The 16,131-nt window shown below is 41.5% G+C and overlaps 1 protein-coding gene across 1 annotated transcript in view; it reads right to left on the reverse strand.

The window, feature by feature from the left end:
* Positions 1 to 16,131, reverse strand: part of TMCC1 (transmembrane and coiled-coil domain family 1) — a gene marked incomplete at its 5' end in the record, with an annotated part of 184,717 nt that overhangs the window by 5,973 nt on the left and 162,613 nt on the right.

Consider the following 16,131-nt stretch of genomic DNA (forward strand, 5'->3'; position numbering starts at 1 on the left):
GAAAAAAAGGCACAGCTGACCCTTTTTACTACATTAATGCATCCTAGTTCTTCTCTGTCCTTGATAGGCATCTCTGTCTCACTTTCTTTCCCACTGAACCCTGTCACTAAAGTGACTGACAAGTGATGAGGAAGGTCTCCCTTTTTGCCTGTAACGAGGCCAATGTTCTCTGTGACTCTGCTGCCTTTTCACCTTAACTGCTGCCTTAGGCATGTGCTCAGAAACAGGTGCCGCCTCTGGAGCTGATTTCCTACCATATTTTGAATTCACCAAATGCCACAAGATTATGTTAACAATATTACCTTTTTATGATTGTCCTATTAAGCCCACTGTTTGTGGGGTTTTTAGTGTGATGATTTCATTTTTCTCTCTCCTCACCACAGAAAGGCTAGAGACTTTTTAAGAGGGGTGTTCCACTGTGTTTGTGTCCCTTGGATTTTAAGGAATGGGCTGGGCCTGGCAGCAAATAATTCTCCTAAGCTAAGTTTGGTGTGGGGTGGCAGGTAGTAGTGGCAAGCAGCCTGCATGCTAATGAAAGCAGACCCAGGTGACATTGCTGGCATGTGTTCCGTAGGATACCACCTCCACCTCTTCGCCCACAAGTTATTTAGTCTTTCAGGCCTTTCAGGATGTTGGAGAATCTTATTCGATATTAAACATAGCTCACGAATACCATCAGGACAGATTAAAAAGTAAAAGCAGCAACTACCATTTATTCAGTGCCTATTATGCAATTAACTCTACAACCCCAAGAAGGCAGTAGGTATTATATTCATTTTACGGATGAGGATGCTGAAGCTCAGAGAGGTGAAGAGGCTTGCCTAAGAGCACAACGAAATAAGTAGGGGAGCAGGATTTAAATCCAGGTTGGTTTGACTTTAAAACCAAAGTTCTTAATCTCTATGCTTTGATGCTGCTTTGAAACTACTCAAGAAGCCCAGATAAGCTAATTTCCTTCGAAAGTAAGAAATGTGAGTCAGGTCTAAAGCTGATCCAAATCACAGAGCTAAAGGAGCCTGGATGGGTACTACAGTGACGTGATGGTTTGAAGCTTTATGTCAAGGTGGAGTCAATGAGAAAAGGACCCAGAATAAGAAAGAAGGTAATAACAAATGTTGGCAGGATATGGAGGAATCTGAACCCTAGTATACTGCTGGTGGGTCTGCAACATTGTGCAACTGCTTTGGAAAACAGTATGGCAGCCCCTCAAAAAGCTAAAGTTACCATATGCCCCAGAAATCCCACTCCAGGTATACACTTATTTCCACTCAAAGACTTATTTCCACTCAAAACTTGTACACCAATGTTCACAGCAGCATTATTCATAACAGCCCCAAAGTGGAAACAACTCAATGTCGATCAACTGATGAAGAGATATATAAAATGTGGTCTATTCACACAATGAAGTATTATTTGGAAAGAAAAAGAAATGAAGTAATGACATGTGCTACAATATGGATGAGCCCTGAAAATATTATGCTTAATGAAGATTGCCAGTAAAAAAGAACTGTAAATTGTATGATTCCATTTCCAGGTATACGAAATGTTCAAAACAGACAAGTCTATAGAGACAGAAAGATTAATGGTTGTCAGGGACTGCGGCAGGGTGGAGAAGATTGGAGAGTGATGACAATGTCCTATATTGATTATGGCGACAGTTGCCTATCTGTGAAGATAATAAAACTATTTGCATACTTTAAATAGGTGAATTGTATTATCTACGAATTAAATCTCAATAAAGTTGTTAAAAAAGACTACAGATGTCTGGAATTTAAAACGCATCCAAAAATAGGTACAACCACTATGGAAAACAGTATAGAGGTACCTCAGAAAACTAAATCTAGAACTACCGTATGACCCAGCAATCCCACTCTTAGGTATATATCCAGGCAAAACTTTCCTTGAAAATGACACATGCACCCATATGTTCATTGCAGCACTATTCACAATAGCCAAGACAAGGAAACAACCTAAATGCCCACTGACGAATGCATTCAGAAGATGTGGTACATATACACAATGGAATACTACTCAGCCATAAAAAGAACAAAATAATGCCATTTGTAGCAATATGGATAGAATTAGAGACTCTCACACTAAGTGAAGTAAGTCAAAAAAAGAAAGACAAATACCATATGATATGACTTATACCTGGAATCTTATACAGCACAAATAAACATTTCCACAGAAAAGAAACTCATGGACTTGGAGAAGAGACTTGTGGTTGCCAAGGGGGAGGAGAAGGAATTGGGGTGGACTGGGAATATAGGGTTAATAGATGCAAACTACTGCCTTTGGAATGGATAAGCAATGATAGATACCCTGTTGTATAGTCCTGGAAACTATATCTAGTCACTTAATGATGAAGCATGATGGAGGCTAATGTGAGAAAAAGAATGTATACATGTATGTGTGACTGGGTCACTTTGCTGTCCAGTAGAAAACTGACAGAACACTATAAACCAACTACAATGGAAAAAATAAAAATTTAAACAATACATCCAGGAGTTCCCATTGTGGCGCAGTGGAAATGAATCCGACTAGGAACCATGAGGCCTCGCTCAGTGGGTTAAGGATCAGGTGTTGCCGTGAGCTGTGGTGTAGGTTACAGACACGGCTCGGATCTGGTGTTGCTGTGGCGTAGGATGGTGGCTACAGCTCTGATTAGACCCCTAGCCTGGGAAACTCCATATGCTGAGAGTGCAGCCCTCAAAAGCCAAAAAGCCAAAAAAAAGCATCCAAAAATACAACAGATAAAGGAGGGATAGGTGGAAAGATACACAATAAGATGTCACAATGAAATCTAGCATCTAAGAGGTGGGTACATGGGTGTTCACTGTACTATTTTTTTCAAGTCTGCAGTGTGTTTGAAAGTTTTATAATAAACAGTGGGAAAAATGATTAAAGGTGTGACACCCAGGAGCACGTGGGTTTGAGCCCTGGTTCTACCTCTCTAAGTTGCATGGTCTTAGGTTAGCTCACTTTGCACAGCAAGGTCCTTCATCTACAAACTGAGGGTAATAGTCTCTATCTTGTGTATTCATTTGAGCACACAGGACGTGTTAAAAAATGTCTGTTTTTCTCCTTTTCATCTTCACAGTCTACCAAGGAACACATGGGCCTTTCTGAAAATGTTTCTACTTCATAATGAAAAAAGGTTTTGCATGAATACATGCTCCCTGAAAGGAATTCAAGGGCAATTTGAAAACCTTTTAAACTAATCAAATATTTCCTGTGATTCATGGCCTCAGTCTCATTTTAGGCTCATCAGCAGTCCACATCACTGAGCTAACTACAAAATAAATACAAGTAGCTCACACCCTATTTTACATGTCTCTAAGATTATCACTATTACATGCACTTCCTTAACCCTTTAAATTTTTAAAAATCGGTTATGTTACGAAGAGAAATACACCACAAATATTTAAAATATTATTTGAAAGATAAAAATAAGTGCCCTGACTAAAAAGAATCTTAAATTCTAGGGACTAGAAAAAGTCTAGTTAAATTTCTTTCAATCAAGAAACTATTTCTACAACATCCCTGACAAGCAATCTCTCCCTGAACACTTCCAAGTGGCAGAGTCTCTTTTTTTCTTTTTATTTAAATTTTATGGCTGCACCTGTGGCATATGGAAGTTCCCAGTCCAGGGACCGAATCTGAGATGCAGCAGGGTGATAAAACATTTCGTTGTATATTATAAAAGGCTGGGTGAGAAGAAGAAAGGACCATGAGAACCATCCTGCCCCTGTGAATTATCTTTGTGGTAGGAAGTCCATGTTGGGGGATGAAGGGATGTGGACCTATCTTTGCCAGTTTTGCCAGGGCTCAGGGAGATTCATACACATACATTTAGTTGAAAAGCAAAATTGCATTTGTGTTTTATTTATCCTAGTGTTCCCATAAGCATCCATCAGTTTAAGGGGACAGGAATAAAGTGAACAGAAACTTGCCAGGTGACACATGACAGGTAGATAAGAGTACAAGATATGTTTTCCCTTTGATTTTTAACACTTCAATGTTCCTTTAAAATGCAACCCTTGAAGTCTATATTCTCCTCCAGAATTTTAGATCCAAATTGATGCAGACATTAAGAATTTTCAATATAGAGGTTCCCATTGTGACTCAGTGGGTTAAGAACCTGACACAGTGTCTGTGAGGATGCAGGTTCAATTCCTGACCTTGCTTAGTGGGTTAAAGACCTGGTATTGCTGTGAGCTTCGGTGTAGGTCACAGATGCTGTTTGGATCTGGTGTTGCTGTGGCAAAGGCTGGCAGCTGCAGCTCCAATTTGACCCCTAGCCCAGGAACTTCCATGTGCTGCAGGTGTGGCCGTTAAAAAAAAGGAAAAAAAAAAATTTTCTATATATATAATTTTAAGCCCCCACTTAATCAGATTTGCCAACATGCTTTATTGATTTATTTCACCCACCGTTTGATCCATTTTTTTCTTCTTGAAGTATATCCTTTATTATTTCTTTCAGCAAGGTTTCATGAGAGGCAATTTTCCTCCACACGTCTGAAAGTGTCTTGACTTCATCCTCTTTCTTGAATGACAAATCAGGTGGACAGAACAGCCTACATTTACTCTTCCCTAGCACTTGGAAGGTAGAATTCTGTTGTCCACTGATGGTATAATCTCTCATTTGTTCGGTCTGTTCCACAATGCGTTTCTTTCATCAAATCGATTTCCTTGTGACATCTGCAACTTCTGTTTGAGAGTATTTTATGACTTCTCTCCTGCATGTATCTTGTTTGGGTTACTTTTTGGGCTGTTTCACAGCTTTGGGTCGTGTGATAAGACATGTTTTGGATACTTGCGCTTATGAACAGCTAAGATGATTTATAACACCACAGGTTACCCCTCAGATTTTTTTTTTTTTCGGTCTTTTTAGGGCTGCACCTGCAGCATATGGAGGTTCCCAGGCTAGGGGTCCAATCGGAGCTACATCTGACGGTCTATACCACAGCCACAGCAATGCAGGTTCTGAGCCGAATCTGTGACCTACACCACAGCTCATGGCAACACTGGATCCTTAACCCACTGGGCGAGGCCAGAGATTGAACCCTCATCCTCATGGATGCTAGTCAGGTTCATTAACTGCTGAGCCACAAAGGGAACTCCTGCCCCTCAGATTTTTTATTTGCAGAAGAGGAAATTCTATAATTATGTAACACTGTATATGAATATGTGATACTACATATGAATCAGAGAGTACTTGCAAAAGTCCCAGGTACTTGTTTCTAATACTCTTGAAGCTTACAAACCACTGTTCATCATATCATGCTCACTGGAAACATGTCAAAGTTAAAGGCTCTCCATCTTCACTGCTTCTGCTTTGCAGCAGCTTTTCACTTGGAAATGTCTTCATGCTGTTTTATGCAGTTGGTACCAGCTGATGTATCTACTCAGTCCAGGTTTTGGATTCAGTCCTGGCTCTGCAACACACTGGTGTGAGTAACCTTGTTCCTCTGTTAAGAAGAAATCTTTCTGCTCCAAAGGGCAACTGTGAAGACTCAATAGGAGAGAGATGTAGAATGCCTGGCACAAAAAAGGTACTTGGTGGGAGAGATGTACCACAAGTGTACATTCGGTTTTGTTTTTCTATTCTCTGATTTTCTGAGTTCTAACAATCCTTAGTGAGGTGGTTCAAAAGAATTGTTTGCTGACTGCCAATTGATCACATGTACGTGGCTCCATTGTTCAAAGCTTCCTACTTTTGTCTTTTTTTCTTTTTAGGGCCATACCTGTGGCATATGGAAGTTCCCAGGCTAGGGGTCCAATCAGAGCTACAGCTGCCAGCCTACACCACAGCCATAGCAATGCGGGATCCCAGCCGCATCTGTGACCTAGGCTGAAGCTAGCAGCAATCTTTAACCCACTGAGCAAGGCCAGGGATTGAGCCTGCATCCTCATGAATATTAGTCAGGTTCTTAATCCAGTGAGCCACAACAGGAACTCCCCACAGCTTCCTACTTCTGATTTCTTTTCTAACCCTCCATTTCTTCACTTATCTCCACATTCCCAATTTTATATATTCTGAAATTTTCACTTTTTCCAGTATATTCATGTTGTTTTCCCTATGACATTGCATAAATGGGTTTACTGGGCATACATTCTGTCCTTCTTAGCTGGGCATGAGCCTCTTAACTCTTATTTCCTCATCAAGAGGGCCAGCACAAGCATATAAATGGGCCCCTGCAATTCCCTGGCTCAGGTCTGCCAGATAATTCAACGACTTCCATGCACTGGACTGTTCCAAGCAGTCCTTTAAATTGATAAAACTCTCCTATCTACCTTCCTTGTTTTGTATGTGTATGAGGGAAAGTCTCTTAAGAAAATCTTATCTGATATTTGCAAATTTCCAGAAAGTGCTGAGTATAAAGTGCTAATCCTTACCATGGATTACCATGCCCTTGCATAAAAATGAAGTCTTTTAGAAGTTGAAGAATTTACTCACAGTTACATGGAAATTAACAGCAAGATCTCAAGATCTGAGTCTTCCTAAATGGGAAAATACAACTATTGTTCCCAGAGACAGCACTTTATTAGTAAGTAGTCAGATAGCAAAGTAGCTTTTGGGTAAGTAGAATGAGCTGCATTTCCCCACAGATGAAACACAAACAGGTAAGGAGACTTGCCAAGGTGATACAAAGCTGTAGAACTCAGGGCTGAAGCAAAACTCACAAAGGGTCCAGTTGAAACAGCCCCATTAATTCATCTACTAATAACCAATAGCATTTGTTTCCCTCTTCAAGTCAGAAGAATTACCTGGAGAATGATGACTTTCTGAAAGAACAGAAAAGTTGCAGCTGTTATTTTGTAGTTGAAATTCTATTACGCTCACACTAATAGTTGTGTTTGCGTTACCATAGTAAGCACTTCCAATCTACAGGAAACATCAGGGAGGAAACTGAGAAAGCCATAAACTTTGAGGCTTTTGCAAAATATGATGAACAAAGAGGTTGGCAAGACGCCCCTGGTGTCCTGCAGTGGAGGTCCTCTGGGTTGCCTCAGTGCCCTGAAAGAATGGTACTGGCTCACCATTATTAAAACACTTGTCCTAATTTGTTCACCTAGGTCATGAAAGCTCTTTTCACAGTCTCACAACCTGCAAATTGAAAGCACAAACCTGACTGTGTTTAGGAATACCTGGTCAAACATTTTATCAGTGCCATCAGCCTCTGTGTAGCTTACATAATCCACATGTGAAATAATAGTATGCCAACAGGCTAACGCAAAGAGCCCAGTAAAAATGAAATGGTGTTACTCTGAGTGGAAGAATGTAAGTGTGGGGAATTTAGGGTTTGATGTAATCTACTTAGTCATTGTAATCATCAGAACATCAGAATACTAGCACCACAAATAACAATAGCTACCTGCCCACTATGTCTTTTTACGGGTAGCATCTGTAGCAATCTCATGAAGACATTTCTACGTTAATCCTCACCTCCTCCCTCCCTGGGAGGTACTTCCATTTATAACTAAGAAATGGGAGGAGTTCTCGCTATGGTGCAACAGGATTGGCAGTGTCTTGCCACGCGGGTTTGATCTCCAGCCCAACACAATGGGTTAGGGATCCGGCACTGCAGCAGCTTAGTTCGAGGCTACAGCTTTGATCTGAACCCTGACTGGGAACTCCATTATGTCGGGGGTGCCCCCCCCGAAAAAGGGAAAAGAAATGGGAAACTGAGAAAAATGCTGTAATTTTCCCCTGCTGGTAAGGTGTAGGGAGGATCTGAACTGCTTGATTCAGCCTTCTTGATTTTTATATTTGTTTTATTATTGTCTTTTTATAAAACCATTCCCCCCATACTATTAGACAAACTCAAAATGTGAACAATGAAAGGAAGAGAAACACTTTCCACACCTCTGTTATTAACATTATAAACTCTTGTGCTTACTTTACTTGCTACTGTTTACTTCCAAGCTGACTCCTAAAATGGAGAAGCCAGGCACCCAGAATTCATAGAAAGAGCACTTCTAGTTTCTCATTAAATATTAACACCAAACTAGGAGGGAAGAAAGGTAAAGTAAATTGTGTACAGCCTTTCACATGTGACTTTTGTTAAAACTAAGAACTCCTTGGAGTTCCCCTTGTGGCGCAGCAGAAACAAACCTGACTTGTATCCAGGAGGATGTGGGTTGGATCCCTAGCCTTGCTCAGTAGGTCAGGGATCTGGCGTTGCCGAGAGCTGTTGTGTAGGTTGCAGATGGGGCTCAGATCCTATGCTGCCGTGGCTGTGGTGTAGGCTGGCAGTTGTAGCTCCGATTCTACCCTAGCCTGGGAACTTTTATATGCCAAAAAAAGCAAAAAAAAAAAAAAAAAAAAAGAGCTCCTTGTAAGTGATTTTAACCCCTTTTTATGACACTAATAAAAAACTCTCTGGACATGAAGTGGGGAGTGGTTCTTGTTCCTATAAGTAAATGATTTTGACTGGCACATGCTTTTCATGTGATTCCATCTAGTATACAAAGAAGCATGAGATTAATAACTCATTTAGAAACTTTTTACTTAAAAATCTTTCCTGAATCATTATAACTCAAAGGGAATGTAGACAGCTAATATGATTTGAGTTTAACTATCAGTAAACAGACATCCTGAACATTATAAGATCTTTTTAAAAAAAGTAGGTCAGGGAGTTCCCTGGTGGCTCAGCAGGTTAAGGATCCAGCACTATCACTGTTGTGGCTCAGGTCACTGCTGTGGCCTGGGTTTGGTCCCTGACCCAAGAACTGCTGCATGGGTGTGGCCAACAAAAAAAAGTAGGTTATATCATATTTGGGCAGGTGAAATTCTTCCCCCAAAGAATTATTAAAACACATCTAGGACGTTCCCCTGTGGTGCAGAGGGTTTAGGATCTGTTGTTGCCACAGCTGTGGCACAGGTTGCAACTATGAAGGCCAAAAAAAAAAAAAATCTAGATTTTATTGTACGCTTACAATTCATAAATGAATATTGGTCTTGGAAAATGGAAATTACAAATGGTCTTGGAAACTGGTCCAATTTCATACACTGGATTGATCAACACAGTAGTCACGGTCCCAGATCAAAGACAAGTCAGGGCCCTTTTGGGGCAAATTCCTGATGAATGAGAAACTTTGGTGAGTGCACAGGTTGGGAATGCTTAATATAATGCATCACTCTTTGGTGTGGCTCAAAGTTGGAAAGCTGGTGGTTCTTCCTTAGTTGGGCAATAGTTTACTAGGACAGGAGGGCTAGGGAATCTTGTAGAACAGGTACTGAGAGAAACAGGAAGAACTACGTTCCAGGGCTGAAAACCAACAGGCAACTATGAAAGCAGACTACTGCATTATTTCCCAAATGCATACAAGAGACCTGAGGTAGTTTCTGCCAGTGTTGGACCAGAATGGACATACAGGCTGGTTAGGAGATATGACATGTAATGGGAGCCGGAATATATTTCTAGCTGAATTGGGGAAAAGCAAGTGGATCTTCCCTCCTTATCTTTTGTCACCTCATTTCTGCTGAAGCCCCAAAAGCAGCTGGGAAACACTGAACTAGCCTTCAGCTGAACAGGAAAATGCACAAAATCATTCGCCAGTTAGCAAGCAATCCCCACACTTTCAGGACAGGCCCTGCCTTATTTTAAAGACAATAAAGCAGCAGATGCCTAAAGGATACAGAGAAGAAATAAAAGCTACAGGGGCTTTCTGAGCAATCTGGAGATTTAATAGTATGTCATTTAATAATCTCAACAACCCTGTACAACAGGTATCATTTACCTTGTTTTTATAGAGGAAACTAAGGCTCAGATGAGGTGCAGGTCACATAGCCAGTAAGCGTCAGAACTGGCAAGCAAATTCAGCCTTGTCCAACCTCAATTAAATAAGTAATTAATTTATTTGTTTTCCCTCTCTTCCTTTGCCCTTCCTCCCTCCTTCCTCCCCTTTTCCCTCCATTACCAGGAAGAGTCCATCTATACAGAAGGCCTCTTTAATGGAAGGTAATCTTCTAATGAAGCACCATTTATAAGCACCTCTCAATTGGGCTTTTTTTTCTCTTAAAAAGTAAGAACTGGGAGCTTGGGCTTATCAGACACAACTTAGAATAGATTTACGAGGAGATCCTGCTGAGTAGCATTGAGAACTTTGTCTAGATACTCATGTTACAACAGAAGAAAGGGTGGGGGAAAAATGTAATTGTAATGTATACATGTAAGGATAACCTGACCCCCTTGCTGTACAGTGGGAAAATAAAAAAAATTATAAAAAAAAAATTAAGAACTGGGACTTCTCCTTTTGGCTCAACAGTAATGAACCCGACTAATATCCATGAGGACACTGGTTCCATCCCTGGTCCTGCTCAGTGGGTTAGGGATCTGGTGTTGCCATGAGCTATGGTGTAGGTCACAGAGGTGGCTGAGATCCCATATTGCTGTGGCTGCAGCGCAGGCCAGCAGCTGCAGCTCCATTTCAACCCCTACCCTACCCTAGGAACTTCCATATGCTGTAGGTGCAGCAAGACAAGACCCAAAAAAAAGAAAAAAAAAAAAAAAAAGGAACTAATCTGATTCAATGTTCTCATATCCTCTGGAGACTTTCAGATCAATTTACAGTTGAAAAACAGGTCTAACACGTGGAACACGGGGCTAAAACAGCTTTATCTGGCTGTATCTCTGTCTTATGTACAAAGATAGAAAAGTAAACCCATACTTAAACAACGATATCTTTCGTTAGAACTCCAATGGCCTGGACCTAACTGGGTTAGCTGAGCTACTCTACTGCATGTGATGACTGCTCTTGGTGACTGCCTCCTGCTGTATTTTTACTCTTATGACTCAGTGCAATTTAAAATATCCCTGGGCTTCATACAGTTTCAGAAGCTGATTTCCAAAGAATAGTAATCCTCTTAAAATAGAAGTTTTCAAAATGGCATTACTGCCCATCAACACCAGGGGGTTTTTGGCCTGTCCCACATGACCCTGCTTTACACAGGCAGTAGCTGAGTAAAATCCTGGCACAGATTCCCTAAGGGAAAAACCACAAAGGAACTTGCAGAACCATGGCTGAAATGTTTTCCTAATTATCTCCTATTTTAAATGCATTTTGTCACAGCCGGACTTCTCCTAAGATAGCTCAATATAGTATACCCATTTGGGGAACAGGACTAACCCTCCAGCTTTTAGCAGCAAATTAAATGTTTGTTAAACCATTTGATTGTGCGACCCGACAAAAGTCCCTTTATCTTTCTGGGCCTCAGTACACTCATCTGTAGATGAGATAAAACTAGATCTCTACCAGCCCCTCTATCTCTTGAAATACTAAGTGAACCCAGTTGCCACTAACAAATCTGTAGTAATAATCTAAACAGTATGAAGAGCAAGCTAAAGAAGAAGAAGCTAAAGTCAGCATAGACCCATCACTAAAAGAAATGTCTAATTCTTGTCTTTTTAAACATTTTGGCCACACCTGCAGCATGTGGAAGTTCCTGGGCCAGAGATCGAACTCATACCACAGCAGTGACCCAAGCCACTGTGGTGACGCTGTTCCTTAACCTGCTGTGCCACAAAAGACTTCCTCTAATCTTGTCTCTTACCTTCTCAAATATATGACCCCACTCATAGCTGAGAGTCCAATGCAAAGCACAAAGACTGAACACGCAGTTACTGGTCAAAGGTTGAGGTGGAGTTCAGATCCAAGCTCTGCTACAATGACTTTCTGGGCTGAGTGCATGTGGGTGCTGAAGAAACACTCTTTAGTCACGGCACGTAAGTGGAGAGAGACACTGTCCTCTACATGTTTCTGAATGTTTCTGACTGTTCCGAAGTAGATAGTCTTGGGGAAAACTCTTTACCTGGTGCTAGTCACTGCGGTGGAGACCAATGGGAAGCACATTGAGTGACACTATTGAGACGGGACTCTGAAACGGGGGAAATCAGGATGGGATGGAGGTTTCCCTAAGCAGATGTGCCCTAAATCTACACTGCTGTACCAGCTTGTGAAAACTTTCCAGACTTGCACATTCACAGAATTTTACAGAATGTTAAAAATAGGGATAACCAAAAGAGTAATACACATTTTGACCTGAAAAAGCCCAATACTCATTGCTAATGAAGTCAGAGCTCCTTAGAACTAGACTATTGACTAGTCTTTCAATCATACAGATTTGAGGACTGAATTTGGAAAAAAACCTGTCCTAGTATGAAAAGAACATAGGCTTCAGAGTCAGATAAAACTGGGGTTGATTCCTGGCTCTATCACTTAGAGTAACCTTTGGCAAAATTTAAAACCTCACTGGGCCTCAATCTCTCAGCAGAAGATTGATGGTAAAATGCGGTAATATAATCTACCTGCAGGGCCACTGTGAGGATTAGCAAATATACATGCAGTACTTAGCACTATGTACAGTCAAAGGAATTCAGCAAATGCTGCTGGTGGTAGTGTCCTCCTCCTCACTTAAATAACAAGCCACAACACTGTGCATGGCCTCCTTCCTGTCGACTCAGATATTAGTAAAATGAATTAAAGCAGAGAAAATAAGCAGAAGTGTGTCTAGAGCAGTCATGTACACATTAACTGGTTTCTTGTCACAGAAGAGTCCCTTAGGTCCATTCTTAGCCCACTTTCTTCCTAGACAAAAAGTCAAGCCTGTAACAGAGTAAACATAGAAATTTTGTAAAGAGGAGTTCCCTGGTGACTCAGTGAGTTAAGGATCTGGCCTTATCACTGCAGCTGCTTGACATGGCTAAGGTGTGTGTTAGATCCCTGGTCTGGGAACTTCTGCATGCTGTGGGTACAGTTCCCCTGCCCAAAAAGAAATTAGTAAAGAGAAACTGCTGCAGGCAGCTCACTAACATTGTGGAGAACATGTGGAAAGAAGAAAGAACAAACTAAAAAGGCAGATAAAGGAAATTTTAAAAGCAAGATGCCCAGGACCATGCAGAGACATGTAAGCTTACACTCTCACTACCCTGAGAGTAAAACTCTAAGCTAGAATAGTATGGTTTTAAGCTATTTCCAAACATGTTAGGGTCAATGTACTACTCTATTAAAAGAAGATACAGAAATTCTGCAAGAATGCTTAAAATGTGAAAAGTTTTGGTGCTTCAAAAAATAAACTATAGGAATTCCCAAGGTAGTGCAACAGGATCGGTGGTGTATTTGCAGCGCCAGGATGCAGGTTTCAGCCCCGATCCAGTAAAGTGGGTTAAAGGACTTGGTGTTGTTACAGCTGTGGCATGGGTCACAGCTGCAGCTCAGATCTGATCCCTGGCCCCAGAACCCCATATGCCATGGGGAGGTCAAAAAAGAAAAAAAACATCATTCACTTACTACCAGGAATCCAAAGTGCAATGAAAGAAATGCACTTCTCCTTATGTCGTAAGTGGCTAGGACTTGACTCTTATAATGAAGTGATAATGAGGAGCTAAAGTTCTGTCCAGTCTGTCAATTATTGTATTTAATTAATTAATTAACTAGGGCTGCACCTGCAGCATATGGAAATTCCCAGTATACAGGTCCAATTGGAGCTGCAGCTGCCAGCCTATGCCATGCCCACAGCAACACCAGATCCAAGCATCTCTGTGACCTACACTGCAGCTCACGTCAGTTCTGGATCCTTAACCCACTGAGTGAAGCCAGGGATCAAACCTACATCCTCATGGATACTAGATGGGTTTGTTTCCGCTGAGACACAATGGGAACTTAAAACAATTATTTTATTTTATTTTATTTATTTTATTTATTTATTTTTTTGTCTTTTTTAATATTTCTTGGGCCGCTCCCGCGGCATATGGAGGTTCCCAGGCTAGGGGTCCAATCGGAGCTGTAGCCAGCGGCCTACGCCAGAGCCGCAGCAACACGGGATCCGAGCCGCGTCTGCAACCTACACCACAGCTCACGGCAACGCGGATCGTTAACCCACTGTGCAAGGGCAGGGACCGAACCCGCAACCTCATGGTTCCTAGTCGGATTCATTAACCACTGCGCCACAACGGGAACTCCAAAACAATTATTTTAAATGAACGCAAGAGGGGCTTCAGAGACCTGTTTTCCTAATTGATTTTCTCACAATGGCCTACATCTGACTTGAAGACATAATAAACTCTATATGAATTTTAAACTCTGGAGGAATTTAAAAACTAGAATGTTTTGTTACATTTTCAAAATAAAGAGGTCAAAGCAGGCAGTTGTTTTTCTGAGCAACTGACTGGAACACCCAGGTCTCCATGTTCAGAGGGGTATGTTTTAATAGCAGCAGTAGCAGCTGCTACCTAACATCAATCAAACACTATGGGACCAGATGCTGAGCTATGTGCTTTACATAAATCAGTTCACTTAAATGGCATGATAACCTTATGAAGGACTACTATTGTCCTATGTTAGAGGTGCAGAAACCAAGACTTAGGGAATTTAAGAATCTTGCCCAGTTTTCAAGATTAGTAAGTACAGCAGGACTAGAATTGGAACCTGGGAATTAGGTTTACCTTGGTACAAAGGACCGGGTGCTTTAGAGTCCATATGAGTATTTGTTAGATCACTCACTAGTTTAGATATTGTCTAAGTATATTAAAGAATATATTAAAAAAAAAAGAGCAGGCTCAGCAGGTTACAAACTCAACTAGTATCCATGAAGAGGCAGGTTCAATCCCTGGCCTCTCTCAGAGGGCTAAGAATCTGGCGTTGCTGTGAGCTATGGCATAGGTCATAGACGCAGCTTGGATCTGGCTTTGCTGTGGCTGTGGCATAGGCTGGCAGCCGCAGCTCTGATTCAACCCCCAGCCTGGGAACGTCCATATGCTGCAGGTGTGGTCCTAAAAAAAGCAAAAAAAGGAATGTATCAAACACTAAAATAAGAATATTTGCTTTTAGAACTTCATTCCTCTTTCCTACATTTCTTTTTCTTCTCCCTTAAAGTCTTAAGTCAGAATTGAAGGACAGAAGAGCAAGGATAAGAGGTAGGACTGAATGACTGATGAGCATTTTCATCATCTGGGAAGAGCTTGCTGCTGTTAACTCCTCTCAGAGCTAACTGATACATATGAACAATTTATTTCAGGCGCTGGGATTATCTCATAAAAGCAAACTTTTGTTTATTTTTTACAAGAGGTAAAGTAAAGAGACCTTAAGAGACTGTCTGTTGAAACTTTGATATTGTGGTAGAAGTTCTGAGGATTCCCTCTAGGTAGCAACTGGGACAGGACCAGAACCCAGGGGTCTTCCAGGGCTTAACCTGTGGCTGTAAACAGGCCCTGTGGTTTCTGTAATATCATGCCCTTAATCTGTATCAGTGAGGTGGCCTACCCTGGTCTGAATGAGTACTCCATATGGATATTATTTCTATCTGCATGTGATGGAAACAAGGGGAAAGGACATACCTTTGGAGAACTAAGGGTGGTCTAAAATGAACACAGTGTGACATATGAAACACAAAAAAGAGACCAGCTTCTATCTTGAGCACAGATTATGACTCAAAGCATTTAGTCCTTTGAGAATTTGCTAACTACTACTTTTTTTTTTTTTTGTCTTTTTAGGGCTGCACCTGCGGCATATGGAGGTTCCCAGGCTAGGGGTCCATTCGGAGCTGTAGTGGCTGGCCTACGCCAGAGCCACAGCAACACAGGATCTGAGCCGCATCTTTGACATACACCACAGCTCACGGCAACGCCGGATCCTTAATCCGCTGAGCAAGGCCAGGGATTGAACCCGAATCCTCATGGATGTTAGTCAGGTTCGTTAACCTCTGAGCCACGATAGGAACTCCCCTGTTTCACGTTTAAGTTCACCCTCATTCAGACATTTGCTGATTCATAAAAAATGTAACAGACAGGTTTACCTGGATTTATTTCCAGTCTAATCTGTCCATAGCAATTGCTCAGATAAGTGTGTTCAAAGTCAAATAGCTACAGGTGTTCCTGTTGTGGCTCAGAGGGCTAAGAACCTGACATAGCTCTGTGAGGATGCAGGTTCAATCCCTGGCCTTGCTTAGTGGGTTAAGGATCCGGCGCTGCCACAAACTGTAGTGTAAGTTGCAGATGTGGCTTGGATTCAGTGTTGCTATGGCTGTTATCCGGTGTTACACAGGCCAGCGGCTGCAGCTTCAATTAGACCCCTAGCCTGGGAACTTTCATATGCCGTAGGTGCAGCCATTAGGTGGGATGCTTTAAA

The sequence above is a fragment of the Sus scrofa genome, chromosome 13 (genome assembly GCF_054392235.1).
Source record: "Sus scrofa isolate SSC_HxYL_T2T_F1_AM1 chromosome 13, Sscrofa_HxYL_maternal_Yorkshire_Landrace_v2.0, whole genome shotgun sequence".
In the NCBI taxonomy this organism is placed as follows: domain Eukaryota; kingdom Metazoa; phylum Chordata; class Mammalia; order Artiodactyla; family Suidae; genus Sus; species Sus scrofa.